The sequence below is a fragment of the Peromyscus leucopus genome, unplaced genomic scaffold, assembly GCF_004664715.2.
Source record: "Peromyscus leucopus breed LL Stock unplaced genomic scaffold, UCI_PerLeu_2.1 scaffold_933, whole genome shotgun sequence".
Taxonomy (NCBI): Eukaryota; Metazoa; Chordata; class Mammalia; order Rodentia; family Cricetidae; genus Peromyscus; species Peromyscus leucopus.
The window spans coordinates 44,325-59,070 of record NW_023505875.1 but is presented as its reverse complement, the minus strand read 5'-3'; the positions used below and the strand labels follow the sequence as shown (position 1 = coordinate 59,070).

Genomic DNA, 14,746 nt, shown 5'->3' with positions numbered 1-14,746 from the left:
TGAGTTATCTCTACCCAAACTTGCCCATGAGGTCCGTGTGGTTCATATGCCATCTATGGGAATCTTGTATGTTGTTAAACTCTTCTGTCTATATTTGGGCATTGATCGCCAGGTTCCCTTTTAGACAATGTTTTTTCTTGCCCAGACTGACCCAGAATGCACATCCTCCTCCTGCCTCGGCCTCCAGGTGCTGCTTGCTGCCCACCAGTGTGAACCACTGTTAAGAGCGTGATGCTTTGCATTGTTGGACACTCATTCCTTCAGCAGAGAAGGGCTATGTACTGTCTTGTTTTCCTCTTCTTCTACATCCACCGTACTGTTTACTCTGTGATAAGGAACAGGGTGTTCAGAGGAATATGCTCAGCTTCTGTGACCGTTTATCACTGGTGAGAGTTGATGGCTTTCTTAGATGGGATGCCTGTTCTGTAGGGAACACTGTCTTATCTTAGATGCTTGTCGGGTACTGTTCCTCATTTTAGTCAAAATTTGATTGTATTTGGCAGTTAAGTACATCAAATGTAACTTGAGGTTGATGTCAACATGTTGTATTTGAAGATAGCATTTTCTTCTCGAACTCTGTTTTCAGGTAGTTTTAAACTAAGAAGGAAAAGTCAGGACTTCCCTGATTAGGTTATCTGCCACACTGTAAAGTGACCAACATGACCGTGAGTAAGGAGCCTGGCGCTGTCTAGTTTGCTAACAATGGCTTCTGTTTTGTGTGTCTTTGTCATTCTGGATACAGACTGCTTCAGGTTCTTCCTGGGGTGTTTTTGTATCTTTAGATGTAATAAATATTGTTATTGGATTATAGTATCCAAATACCTTTTAGTTTCCTCTCACCCATAGATTACACCTACTTCACCTTTTTACTTTTCATTTTATTTTTTTTAAAGATAGACTAGACTGGCCTCGTTCACAATCATCTCTCTGTCTTGGCTTCTCAAGTCTTGTAATTACAAAAGTACAGCACCATGCCTTGGCTGTGTGCATATGTGCACGTGCATGTGGGAGCACGCTCAGATGCTAGAGGTCAATGTCAGTTGTCTTTCTCAGTCACTCTCCACCTCACCTGTCTGTGACAGGGTCTCATTTGTACCTGGCTTGGCTAGACTAGCTGGCCAGCAAGCTCCAGGAGTCCGCCTGTCACGCCTCCTTCTACACCTGGATTTTCCACGGCTCCTCCTCGGACTCGTGTCTGCGGTCAGCACCTCGCTCCCTGAGTCCTCTCTGCCGCTCTGTTTTTTCTTTTTGGTTTGTTCTGTTTGTTTTCAGGCAGGGTTTCTCTACATAGCCCTGCTATCCTAGAACTTGCTCTCTAGACCAAACTGGCCTCAAATTCAGAGAGATCCCCCTCCTGCCTCTGCCTCCTGAGTGCTGGATCAAAGGTGTGTGCTGCCATGCCCAGCCCACCTCTCACCTTTTTAAGGAAACAGAGATCTCTTTATCTTAGACTTTGATGTCATCATCCAAGGAAGATACAGTAAGAACTGCCGTTGTCATCAAGCCTGGGTCGGGAGAAGAAGGGGTGAAAAGGTTGTGAGAGAAGAGCCTAACGTGGGGGGGGGCTCAGTCTCCTGAGGAGGCAGCTCCCGTGCTGTCTTGTTCAAGTATGGAGTGCTTCCCGAGTTTCTAGTCAGCCCTGAGCAGGGAGGGCCTTGCTAATCCTCTCTCAGTTCAGTTTGTACATGTGCTGTTGACATGAAGAATCAAGCTTTGAAAATTAAGCAGAGAGTTTCATTTGAAGTCTGACAAATGAGGCTTTGCTATGTTACAGGTGATTCAGCACTAAGGAGAAAGTTAAACCATCAGTGTCGGTAACTGCTGCTTGCAGGTGGCGTGAGCCACATGATTCACGAACAGTGAGTGTTTTGAAGTGTGTTTTTCCTAACCTTTGAACACTCAGTTACTGATGTGGTGGTTGCTGTTTTTATTTCAAAACTCACTCATATTTGAGTTAGCTGAATGTGAAGACCAGAGTGTTTATTTATTACTGAAATTGTTTCAGCCCCGACCCTGAGACTAAGCATTGTTGTTCAGCTTGGAAAGAGTTTGATTGATCCTCGTGGGCCAGTGTGAACTTAACAGGGAGTGTAGTGATTTCATCGTGAAAGGTTTGTCTACTGAGTCGTTCTCTTCGTCATTTGATTAACATGTTGGGAAATCCTCTCTTTTCCTTTCCTGTGAAAAAGGTACAGTGTAATGTAATTTCTTCTTTTTCCCAGAAGAGAGAAAAATTCCATGATGAAGAGGAAAGGAAAAGTGCCTGGGTTAGCCAGGAGAGACAGAGGACCCTGGACAGACTCCGGACATTTAAGCAGGTAATAGATTGATGGATTTTCGTTGTTTTTCAGAGAGTGCCGTAGTACTCCTATTAGAAGATCTCTGTGTAGAATCTATCCCAACCAAAGTCGTTGGTTTGATGGGCTCCCAGGTTTCCTGTGGCGGAAGCTGACAGTAGTGTTCTTTGGAGCCCTGGTGTACTCCTTCAGGAGTACAAAGAATGGAGCGTGTCAGAAAGCCTGGATTCTTTTGAATAAAAAAAAATACTGTCGATACTACAAAAAACCACTTCATTGTACTCTCCCCCTCCTATCAAAATCATTATCAGACATTTTAAAAAGGACCCCCCCTTTTTTAAAGGTTTCAACTTTTTTATATAAGTATTTGAAAATAAACAGTAGTAATGTTTTAGCTTCCTGCTAAGTACCAGTAATATATATTTTATACTTCTTATCTTGAGTTTTAGATACTGTTGTTTTTTTTCCCCATTGAAGACTTAAAGTCATGTGGCTAGTTTTCCTGCTTGTTTGTGAGATTGGTCTTACTATATGTAGCCTTGGCTGGACTGGAATGTATGTAGACTAGGCTGGCCTCAAACTCATAGTTATCCATCTGCCTCTGTCTCTTGGACGCTGGAATTAAAGGCAAGTGTACCGCAATACCCAGCACATGCGTTTTCTAAGCAGTTGACTTAATTGGGTAAGAGGGAACAAGGCTTAGCATATTTGATATCGGATAATAAAGAGTTTGGTGATAATTGATTGAAAGGTATTGAAAGTTGAGGCACAGGTATTCTAGTTTTTCTGGTTGTCTTTTTTCCTGTACCTTGGAAAAAGTCAGAGAAGAGACAAAATAATAACACTCTGTTAAAGGAAGAAATAACTAAGCATTTGTTGGCAAGTTATTTATGCTCATACAATAACTTTGATATTTTAGAGGTACCCGGGCAAGTCATCCTTAAATCAGCGAGATTAAAGGTGGCTCATTCTAGAAGAAGAAGCACAGCAAGTCCTGTGGCCTGTGAGGAGCGGGTGACTCTCTCCCAGGAGTGCAGCAGGCAGAGGAGAAAACAGAGGTGGGGAAGCGGGGAGCCAACTGGGGCCTTCACAGTCAGCAGAGCCTCCTGGGAGCCTTGTCCACCCGGAAGACACCTCATCAGTACAACTTGAAGCCACTTCGTTCCCTCCCAGTGCCCTTACCTCGGAACTGCCTCCCCCCTCATCGCTTCCACTTTTGACTAGTAGTGATCTCAAACCTTCTGCTACTGCAGATCCACTCCCGGCCTCTCTTCCTCCAACCCTCCCCCTCCCCCACCCCCTCCCCCACCTCCACCCCCGCCTCTGCCTGTTGCAAAGGACAATGGTGGCACCAGCACTTCAGAGACACTGGAGAAAGACACACTTAGGAAGGGGGGCAGTGAGAAGAGGATCCCCAAGTCAGCCAGCGCCCCCTCAGCACAGCTCTTCGATAGCAGCCAGCTGCTCAGTGCCCGGAGGAAGCTGAGGAAGACTGCTGAGGGCTTACAGAGGAGGAGAGGTGAGTGCACAGGACCTGTGGACTCGCTGGGGAGCGAGGGAGCACAGGGAAGGAAGAGCTCTGCATTGCAAAGCCTAAAAGAGTGTTTTTGAACATTATTTGATAGCAAACAGGCATTCAGGGTCACAGCAGAGGAGAATTCTTACTAACTCACAGCAAGTGTTTCCAAATACATACCTTCTCTTGAGCTATTAGGCACGTTTTTAAAATATTCAAGTGACATTTGACCTATTTGTTAGGTAGCACTTTTCGTGTTAGGACAAACAAATCTGATTTAAAAAAATTATTTTTATTTTATGTGCATTGGTGTTTTGCTTGCACGTATGGCTGTGTGAGGGTGTCAGATCTTGGAGTTACAGACAATTTCTGGGAATTGAACCTGGGTCCTCTGGAAGAGCAGTAAGTACTCGTAAACACTGAGCCGTCTCTCCAGCCCCACAAATGTGATTTTAACTTGAATGGTAAACTGTTTCTGACTGGAGAGTCTAGCTTAGTGATGGAGCTCATATGCTGCTGCTGCTGCTGCTGATGATGACAATGATGATGATGGTGATAGTGATGAGCTCATATGCTATTGATGAGGATGGTGATAGTGATGGAGCTCGTATGCTATTGATGATGATGGTGATGATAGTGATGAGCTCATATGCTATTGATGACGATGGTGATAGCGATGGAGCTCGTATGCTATTGATGATGATGGTGATAGCGATGGAGCTCGTATGCTATTGATGATGGTGATAGGAGCTCATATGCTATTGATGATGATGGTGATAGTGATGGAGCTCATATGCTATTGATGATGAGGATATCATTGTAAGAAAGGGTGTGAAGCCATTAACAAGATCATATAGGTCACAGTTAGTATTGAAGACAAGAAAGTTCTTCATATAAAAAGACAAAGACAAGCAGGAAGTTATGTGCAATTTATCACATGTCCACTATGCCTCAATACAGTTACTTCTAAAAATAGCATTTTTCTTACCATTGAGGGCTTTTAATTTGCATGGGGCAAATAATACTGAGCATCTTGCATATTACATATTAATCTGAGAATATTCTCTAAGTTATTTCATACCACAGTCTGAATAGAATCTCATATGTGAAATAACTAAATGAAAAAGCACAGTGACAGTGAAACAACATTAAATTGTGTGTTTGTGTGTGTGTGTGTGTGTGTGTGTGTGTGTGTTTGTATATGCACTCAGTTTTTCATGTTGAGCCAGGGTCAATTTGAGGGTCTTCCTCAACTGCTCACTGCCTTACTTTCTGAGACAGGGTCTCTCCCTGAACCTGGAGCTCACCGTTTCAGCTTGACTAGCTAGCCAGGAACTCCACTTAAAGCCCATCAGGCTCCACCTGTCACATGTACCTCCCAAGTACTGGAATTATAGGTATGCACCACTGTGTCCAGCTTTTATATGGGTGTTGGGAATTTGAACTCAGATCCTCATCTTCCAGCTCCAATTTAAAAAAAAAAAAGCTTGGCCATGGTGGCACATGCCTTAATTCCAGGAGGCAGAGGCAGGTGGATCTCCATGAGTTCAAGGCTAGCCTGGTCTACAGAGCAAATTTTAGGACAGCCAGAACTACACACAGAGAAACCCTGTCTGGAAAACAAATAAATCAATTAATTAATTAAAAAATGTAACCAGTCACTGTCTTACTTTGGGTTGGTGGTGGGTGTGCAATATGGGGTCTTTGAGATCTCACCTATCGTATCAAGACCATCTCCCAGCTTGCATTGGAGGAGGTCACAGAGTTTGACTCTAAATAGTTATCCTAACTCTGATTGTTTGTTTTGTTTTCCAAAGTGAGTTCCCCCATGGATGAAGTGTTAGCATCCTTGAAGCGTGGTAGTTTTCATCTGAAAAAGGTTGAACAGCGGACTCTGCCTCCTTTTCCTGATGAAGATGACAGTAATAATATCTTGGCGCAGATAAGGAAAGGGGTAAAATTGAAGAAGGTTCAGAAGGAAGTTTTGAGAGAATCCTTCACACTTCCTGATACAGACCCTTTGACTCGGAGCATCCATGAAGCTCTCAGAAGAATTAAAGAAGCATCCCCTGAGTCGGAGGATGAAGAGGAGGCTTTACCTTGCACAGACTGGGAGAACTAGCAGGTAAATGACCTGCTGCCTTTAGCAGCATGAGCCAGTGGTCCAGCTTTTACGTCGGTCAGCTGGTGAGCTCCAGCATGTTTTGTCGAGTCTGTGGCCTGTTCATTATACTTATAGTGTGGATAATAGATATGTGAATTCCAGGTTTTAACTCAAAAACATTCTCTTATTTCCACGTGGATATTTGATTTGCTCAGTGCCTATTTTTAAATTTTTTTTTTTTTTAAATCCTGTCCCTTTATACAGCAGTCCCTCTTGTTCGTGACAAATGAGGTGGGTATGTTTCCAGAGGCCACATTCGTATTGGTTTCTATCATTGTTGCAGTAGTTTTCTTTCCTGTATGCACCTTTTAAGGCTCTTCTGGAACTCTTTGTGATTCTCTTGCTATCATGGTATGCATCATACCTGGCCAGGAATGCTTTGTTCTTTTATTTCTGTTTTAATTGTATTGTGTGTGTGTGTGTGTGTGTGTGTGTGTGTGTGTGTGTGTGTGTGTGTCTCTGCATAGAGTTTCTGTACATGTTTGCAGTACCCACAGAGACCAGAAGAGAGCACTGGATCCCCTTGGAAATGGAGTTACAGGTTACAGACAGTCGTGAGCCCCTGACCTGCTAGGAACCTGTTTCAGGTCCTCTTGCAGAGTACCAAGAGCTCTTAATCATTGAGCCATTTCTCCAGCCCCAGAAAGCACCTTTAAAAGGCAATGGCCATGTAAATGTTTTGTTTTTTTCTATCTCACTCATTAAAAATACCTACAGTATAGTTTTATTCCAAATAAAGAGACAGTCTTATTTTTAATCTTGACAGAAGTCTTTTTAACTGAACTACTTAAATTGGGCATATTGAATTTTGAGGAGGCTTACCTTTGGCCTATAATACAGTGTACTGTTCCTTTGCTGTCTATAATAAACACTATAGCTACATTTATAAACACAAGTACTGAAAGACCCTAACCCTTCAGGCTCACACCCCCAAGCCCCAGGAGAAGAAGGAACTAAAAAGAGAACTAATTCCAAGGGCAGCCTGACTCAGCCATTATTCAACCACCTCTGCCACAATGTAACAGTGTAAAGAGATCTCTGTTAAGAGATGCGCTCAACTGAGACTGGGATAATTGCAAGCGTTCCAGGAAGGACCACTGTGACCTTTGTGTAAACTCCACTCCCACCCTGATACCCCCCCCCTTGAGGTTTCGGGAAAAATGTGCATGTGGACGTGACTGTACCCACCCTGTGATCAGGCCATGATCTTATGAAATTAGCCTCTAGACATAAAGCAATCGAAATGAAATTGCATGGGAATTGTAATCTTACGGCTTTTGTGGGTTTTTCCTTTAAAAGCACCCATGTGATTGCCATAGGCGCGACTCTTGCTCTCTGGAGCTGAGTTAGCCCGACTGTATAGCCGCAACAATAAACCTCGTGCTGTTGCATCAACTGGGTGGATCAATTGTTGCATCAATCTGGGTTCTTGGGATGCCCACCCAAGAAGGTAGTACCCTGAGTCTGGGTTCTATCAGTACAAACATCTTGAGTCTCCTGCACAGTGAGATTGTTTGGTTACACACATGCATTCTAACACTTGCAGTCTGCTGCATCTCTCTCTTCTTTGTTAAGATGGGGTCTCAGCATGGGGCTGTAGCTGGTCTGGCCCTGATATATAGGTTAGGCGAGTCTTTGCCTCCTTCTCCCACTTGCTCTTCGTCTCCCTGAGCGCTGGCCACCAAGCCCTCTGCTGCTTTTAAATGTGCAAATGGCACCACCGCGTTAAGAGTGAAGCAAGCGACTCTGACATAGGCCGTGAGTCCCGTGGTAAAAGGGTTGGCAGTAGTTCCAGCTGAAAAAAGATAACCTGTGCACACGTGCAGAGCATGTAACATGTTCTGATAGGCTGCAGAGTAGTGAGCCAGACAGGAAGGCCAGACTAGCTGTGCAGTTCTGCAGTACCCAGGCAGTGTGCAGGAGGTGGAGGCAGGAGGATCATGACTTTGAGGCTAGCTTTGATTACATAGCAAAACTCCATCTGAAAACAAAAATAGTAAAGCAAACCCCAAAGAGGGAACTCTTCCTAGTGGGGATATATACAAGATAGCTTAGTTTTTACAGCCGGGCATGGTGGCGCACATCTTTAATCCCAGCACTCAGAGGCAGAGGCAGGAGGATCTCTGTGAGTTCAGTCCAACCTGGTCTACAGAGTGCTCTTTAGGACAGCCAAGACTACAGAGAGACCCCATCTCAAGGGGTGGGGAGATAGCTTATTTTTAAATGATTTTCTAGCAGGGATATATCCAGGATAATTATCTTTGGGTGGGAGGGTGTACAAGTGATCCCTGATCATGTATGATCTTAAGAATAGCTGAAGGGACTTTATTAAAAAGTATGAATTCCTGTCTTTGACTCTGAATCTAAGTGGATATTTAATGTATACACAAGTCCACATGGATTTTGAAGACTTGGCACAGTAAATGTGAAATAGTCAAATACAGCATTACTACTAAAAGCACTTTGACCTTTTCCTTTTGGGCCTAGGACATGAGGAGATGTTGTCAGGTACCTCTTTCCATCAGCGCCTGTCTCGAGCTTCACAAAGCAAGGCTCACAGTAACATTCTCTATGATATGTGTTGTGTATTTCTCCCTTGATTCGGCCACTGTTGACTGACGGCGTTTTCCTCCATTGCTGTTCTGTGCGGAGGTCCTAATGGTCAGTCATCTTGCTTACTGTATAGGAAACACTGGTATTTATTTTCCTCTGAGAAATGTAGAGGAGGAGAAGTGTCAGGACTTCTAACTAGTGGGCTAATGCTCAGAGACTCAAGTTGTCTCCCGAGGATCTTTTCCACAGTAGATGGACCCGTGCAGATCCTCTCCCTCTTTACCGTCCTTGGTCCTGCTCTGCTGTCTCCTGCTCGTAGCTTCGGGCTCTCTCTTGTTTGTTTGTTTGTTTGTTTTTCAACACAGTGTTCCTCTTGTTTATCTTTGGAGCCTTGTCCTGGAACTCATTCTGTAGCCCAGGTTGTCCTTGAACTCACAGATACCCGCCTGCCTCTGCTGGGGACTAAAGTGTGCATCACCACACCTGTCTGCTCCTGGTGTCTCCTGCCACTTACCCTGTGTCTCACCCAGTCGATGCTGATTGGCTAACTCCTCCACGCTGCCCTCTCGTGCTCAGTTCTGTGACTACAGCTGCTCAGGCCAGCATTTCCATGCTGTCTTTCTCATCTCACTGGGTCTGGCCTGAGATGTAAGACAGGGCAGCATCATTCTGGGTAGCCCAGCTAAAGTGTGATGGTGTGTCTGGGTACATACATACTGATGGAGCGTGAGGGGCTGACAGTTCTTACAGTGTCAAAAGAAACCAGGAAACACTCAGCAGATCTATGACCTGGACCTGTCGGAGTTGAAAAGATGGATGCTGTGTGCTCTGCATCCTCCTCCTGTGAGACTCTGGGGACAGCTGTGGCTAACGGTGTCCCCAGAGAGCTTTCTAAACAAGAGAAAAAAAATATACCTTTCTCAAATTGTCAGTATAACAGTGGAAAGAAAACGTGAGGCACAAATGTCTTTTTATGAAAACTGTGGTGGTGCGTGCGTGCGCCTTTAATCCCAGCACTTGGGAGGCAGAGGCAGGCGGATCTCTGTGAGTTCAAGGCCAGCCTGGGCTACAGAGTGAGTTCCAGGACAGCCAGGACTGTTACACAGAGAAACCCTGTCTTAAATAAATTAATAAATAAATAAATAAATAAATAAATAAATAAATAAATAAATAAAAAAAAAAAAGAAAATTGATGGCGGTCCTGTTTCATAGGTAAAAAGGAATATGTGAAATTGATTTCACTAATTTTTATATGGCAGAGGGCCAAAATGGTACCTTTCAATATGTAGATGCCATAAAGTTGTGAAATAGTTAACTGCTGTGCATTGCCTTTCTAGGTACTAAGGGTTTAAAACCCAGGCTTTGATTTAGTCTTTATGTTGTATTTCCTAATAGCACATCTCAGTGAAATATCCTATCAAAACAAAAATGTGCTTATTGGAAAACTATTTTGTTTGAGTTTTTAATCTAAAAAACTAGAAAAGATATTTTCTCAGTCACACTAGCTGTATTTCAAGTACTCAGTACCATGTGTAGCTTCATTGAAATAGAGAAAACAGAATAGAAGCACGGTGCTTTTGTTCATGTGTTTAAAAAATGGTTTTTATCCTTCTCCTAAAGGGTCAATTAATAAAGACTGTCTCTTTCATGTTTAAAGACAACCATATAATAGGTCTTATTGTGTTGGCAGTTTGTAGAACATAATAAATACACACTTTGACATAAAGTATTAGCCTAAGAGTAATAGAAATTAAAGTGAAACTAGCGGGAGCCTACCCGGGCCTGCAGCCACTCAGACCCAAGTAAACACACAGAGACTTATATTACTTATAAAACTGTATGGCTGTGGCAGGCTTCTTGCTGTCTAGTTCTTATATCTTAAATTAATCCATTTCTATTAATCTATAGGTTGCCACATGGCTTGTGGCTTACCGGTATTTTCATATCTTGCTTCTTTTGTGTCTGACTGACAACTCCTGACTGACTCTGCCTTCCTGTTCACAGAATTCTCCTTTCTGCTTATCCTGCCTATACTATACTTCCTGCCTGGCTATGGCCAGTCAGTGTTTTATTTACCAGTCAATCAGAGCAACACATTCACAGCATACAGGGTGATGTCCACAGCATGAACCTAACACTCTCCATAGCGATCAACATTTGTATTAAATGGAGAGGATGGCTCAGCAGTTAAGAGCACTGGCCACTCTTCCAGAGGCCTGTGGACAAGTCCCAGTATCTGCGTGGTAGCGGTCACAGGGGATCTGACACCCTCTTCTGGCCTCCATAGGCACTGCAGGCACATGGTGCATATACATTCCTGGTCAAACACTCACACAAACTAAAAAAACTAATTAAAAAAAATTCATAGACATTATTTTGAAGGAAATCCTATACCATTACTGTATAGGTGACTATTAACAGAAAAAAGTATTCATTGCAGATATTTCAAAAGGTATGAGAGAACAAATATCTACCCTACCTGTAATAGGCATTTTGTTCTAACACATTGTGTTGTTTTGTTTACAAACAGGTGACTTAACAGAAAGAAGAAAAATACCCATGGATGAAGACTGGCTCTGATTCTTTTGGGAAAAAGTTTAAGCTCTTGTTCCCATAATTGGATTCCATTAGATCCCGAGTATATTGGCAAAGTGGTATGAAAAAAAGGAAGCACAATTGGAGGATATTACTGTTCGGTCACTCTCACTGGGAGTGGTGACGTCAGTTTTATATGTGCAATGTTCCTGCCTGCCCTGAGAAGGCCTCCTGGAGACGGCTGTTTCTTACACACCTTCTCTTCCCATCCACCCATCATAAGCTCACAGTGGCCAGTTACGCTAGGGTCTGTGGTGAGACGAACACTGGGTTGGCAGAGTTCTTCTGCGTGAGCTGCTTGGGATTCGTCTTTCAGTGAACTGAGAAGATACTTGCTGGAGCACAGATCCTGCCCCATCAGCTTCTAGAATATAGAGTGACATGCTGAAAGACATCGATCATGGTAGTTACAGTCAGGAATTACAAGACGACAACATGGAATGCACTTACAATTTCCACATTTTTCATCTCCAGAGGAGGTGTTCAGTGTCTGAGAAGCCAGTGGAGATATACCTATTAATGTGTGCACCCAAACATGGCACATTTAACAAGGCATATTTTTAAGAGGCCACAGTCTTACATTTTGTAAGAGTTTGAAGTTAAAATTTCCATGCTTTTAAAATAGCATTTCATAATTCTGAATTTAGAATAGTTTGAATTTTATGTGCACCCTGTTTATGAGAAGCAATGCTTCATAATTTGATAATGTTTCAAATTTATTTTAGTCTTTTTGTTTGAACTACTGCTTGATTACTGTAACTCATGACTTTACTATTGAGAATCAAAAATCAGGATTCAACAGTAGTGATACAGACTACAACTCTTTGTATCATGCACCAGTTTTAAGTTTTATGGTGAAGAGCATGTGTTCAGGAAAGGTCCAGAAGGTAGCCAGTCCCGAAATCCTCCAGCTGGCATTTCACTGTTTGCTTATGCTACGCACATATGTAGTTCTAGTGCTGACTTAGCTGTGTCTTAAAGGGTCCATTTATGAATGGAGCTGGCGTGGATTGTCAGTGGGATTATGTGGACATGCATGAAGGAAGATATGCTGGACCCAGTTTACAGCACACTCTAGTGTGTGCTAATGATGAAGACAGATCTTGGCCTTATGGAGGGATTCAAATACCAAAAAGAGCTTCATTCCTAGAAAGTTCTTCCCCAGCTTAGCCAGAAACCACCTTGAAGTGAGAGCACCTCAATGTCCACTATCAGTTTCCTCTAGAAACACAGCTTGCCTTTTTGTCATTTTTAAGAGATATTTTTCTTTAATTATGGAAAAAAAATTCTGGTAACAGGATAAAGTAAACCAAATCTTTGCACTTAAATATTCGTAGCATGTTTGTTGATGAGACTGGGAGCTTCTGTAGCATTTATTTAGATACTAGATTTCATCCTAATAGAGTCATACATCTTGTCCAGAACAATGAAAACAGCTGATACATAGATCTCACCCCAGGATGATATGTGGGTCCTTTAGACCCACAGGAAAGCGTCAGAATGTGTTTAGCCCAGAGTCATTGGCTAGATAAAATATTAAAATAAAATGTTTGAAAAATTGCAAAGTTTACAAACTTCCTAGAAGTCATCCATCATTTCTACACTTCTAATATTAATGATATATACATCAGTGTTTTATATATCCAGTTGTTTTTTATTTACTTTTGAGACCAGGTTTTGCTATGTAGCCCTGTTGGCCTGGAACTCCCCATGCAGACTGGATTTGCAGCATCTACCTGCCTCTGCCTCTCCAGTGCTGGGATTACAGCTGGGTGCCAAGACGGTTGGCTCCATTTTTTTCTGTTTTTAAAGATTCATTTTTTAAAAATTAAATTATGTATGTTCACAGAGGCTCTTGCCTGGAGCTAGATTTACAGACCCCTCACGTGGTTGCTGGGAATCAAACTTGGATCTTCTGAAGGAGCAATGCCTGCTCTTAATCCCTGAGCTAGCTCTTTGCCCCCCCCCCTTGTTTTTTGTTTTTTGTTTTTAACTGTAGGAAAATGTGGACTATAACGATAAAGTAACAATAGCCGCTGGGCTGTAATCAGTCTTAGCACCGAACTCCTGGCCTTTTAGGTGGGGATGCATGAGATCAGAGCAGCTCTAAGCACATCCTCTCATAGCTCTTCAGGAGAGATCATCCTGGACAATCCACGGCTACAGCAGGGAGCCTTCAGCCCATTTTCAAGCAAATGTGTTTCACCCATCATGCTGGTCCCCTCAGGACTGGTTCCTGCCCTGGGGGTGTGGCTGAGGGGTCACCGTGTGCCCTTCAGTAGCTGCTTCCTAGCCCCCAAGAGAAGATTCCCTTACCGATAAAATCACACACCATTGGAGTTAATCACAACAATACAATTAAAAATAACTAGTGTACAGGTGTTCAACAAATCACTAGATGGACCTGCATTAATTTAAAGTGAATTTAGAGCCCCAGAAAAATGATGCTAGGGATGGTGGGTTTTTCTCCCTCTCTATCTCAGTTTCCTAGACACTTATTAAAAAAGGGCCTTTCTTTGACTTGGTTTTGGATGACGTCAGCAGACCAGATGTGATGAGCTCTGGTCTTCATAGCACATTCCTATGTTTAGTTGTCGTGGCGTTTCCGATTCCAGTCTGCTTAGACAATTAGGCTTCTGCTGGGTCATTCTATATCCACAGACCCGCTTGTTTGTGCAGTTCCCAGATACAGTAGACTGAAGACAGGAAACTAGTCGATGACATGGGGATGCTTAGCCTAGTGTTATTGTTCATACTTGAACGTCAGTTTCAAATATTCCCCTAATACAACCAAAATTGTGTATAATAGCCAGTGTAGTATGTATTGAAAAAGGTATCTCTGATGATTTAAAGTCCTAGTTGTTTGTTAGCAGTAAGAGATTGCTGGAGAATGAGCACTTTTAGGGGATAAGCAATGACCTTTTTTAAAGAGTGCTTTATAGGGGGATGGAGTTCATAAAAACAATCATTCCTAGGGGTTCATTGTACACTGAAACTTTTTTTCCCCCGAGACAGGGTTTCTCTGGTAGCCCTGGCTGGCCTGGAACTCTCTGTAGAACCAGGCTGGCTTTGAACTCAGGGATCCACCTGTCTCCGCCTTGTGTGCTGGGACTAAAGTGTGCACCACAACACATGATGCAAATCTCATTTTTAAAAAGATACTTTCCTATAATGAACACTTTGTTGAGTCTACAATGTGTGTGTTGGGAGGGTTCTTTTCTACAAATCTGAATGTAGAACAGTACGTGGTGCCACAGTATGTCCTAGAATGTGCTCAGTTGCACAGTGTATCATAGACACCACACTAAGACTTTAAAGCCCAGTGGGATGCAGCCTCCTAGGCAGCATCTGTGTCGCACAGGGACACACACAGGGATGCAGTTGCATTCTCTCTTTTCCTTGAGACTTGTGTTTGAAACTCATTCACAGGGTTTATTGGTATTTATTTAAATCATTGCTTTTTGCATAGCTTTGTCATACGCCATCACCAGAAACCAAGCTGCGAAGTGACTTTGGGTCTTTAGCAGACCTATCAGGGAGTTTTGAGGTTATATTTTTACCAGGTAAAACAATAACTAAAAAATTCTGAACACCTGCAGAACATTTCAGACAGTTGCAGAC

General features: G+C 42.9%; 1 pseudogene; it reads left to right on the top strand.

Annotated features, from left to right (window-relative positions):
- Positions 1-11,369, top strand: part of LOC114682152 — a 71,986-nt pseudogene extending 60,617 nt beyond the window's left edge.
- The last annotated feature ends 3,377 nt before the right edge of the window (positions 11,370-14,746 follow it).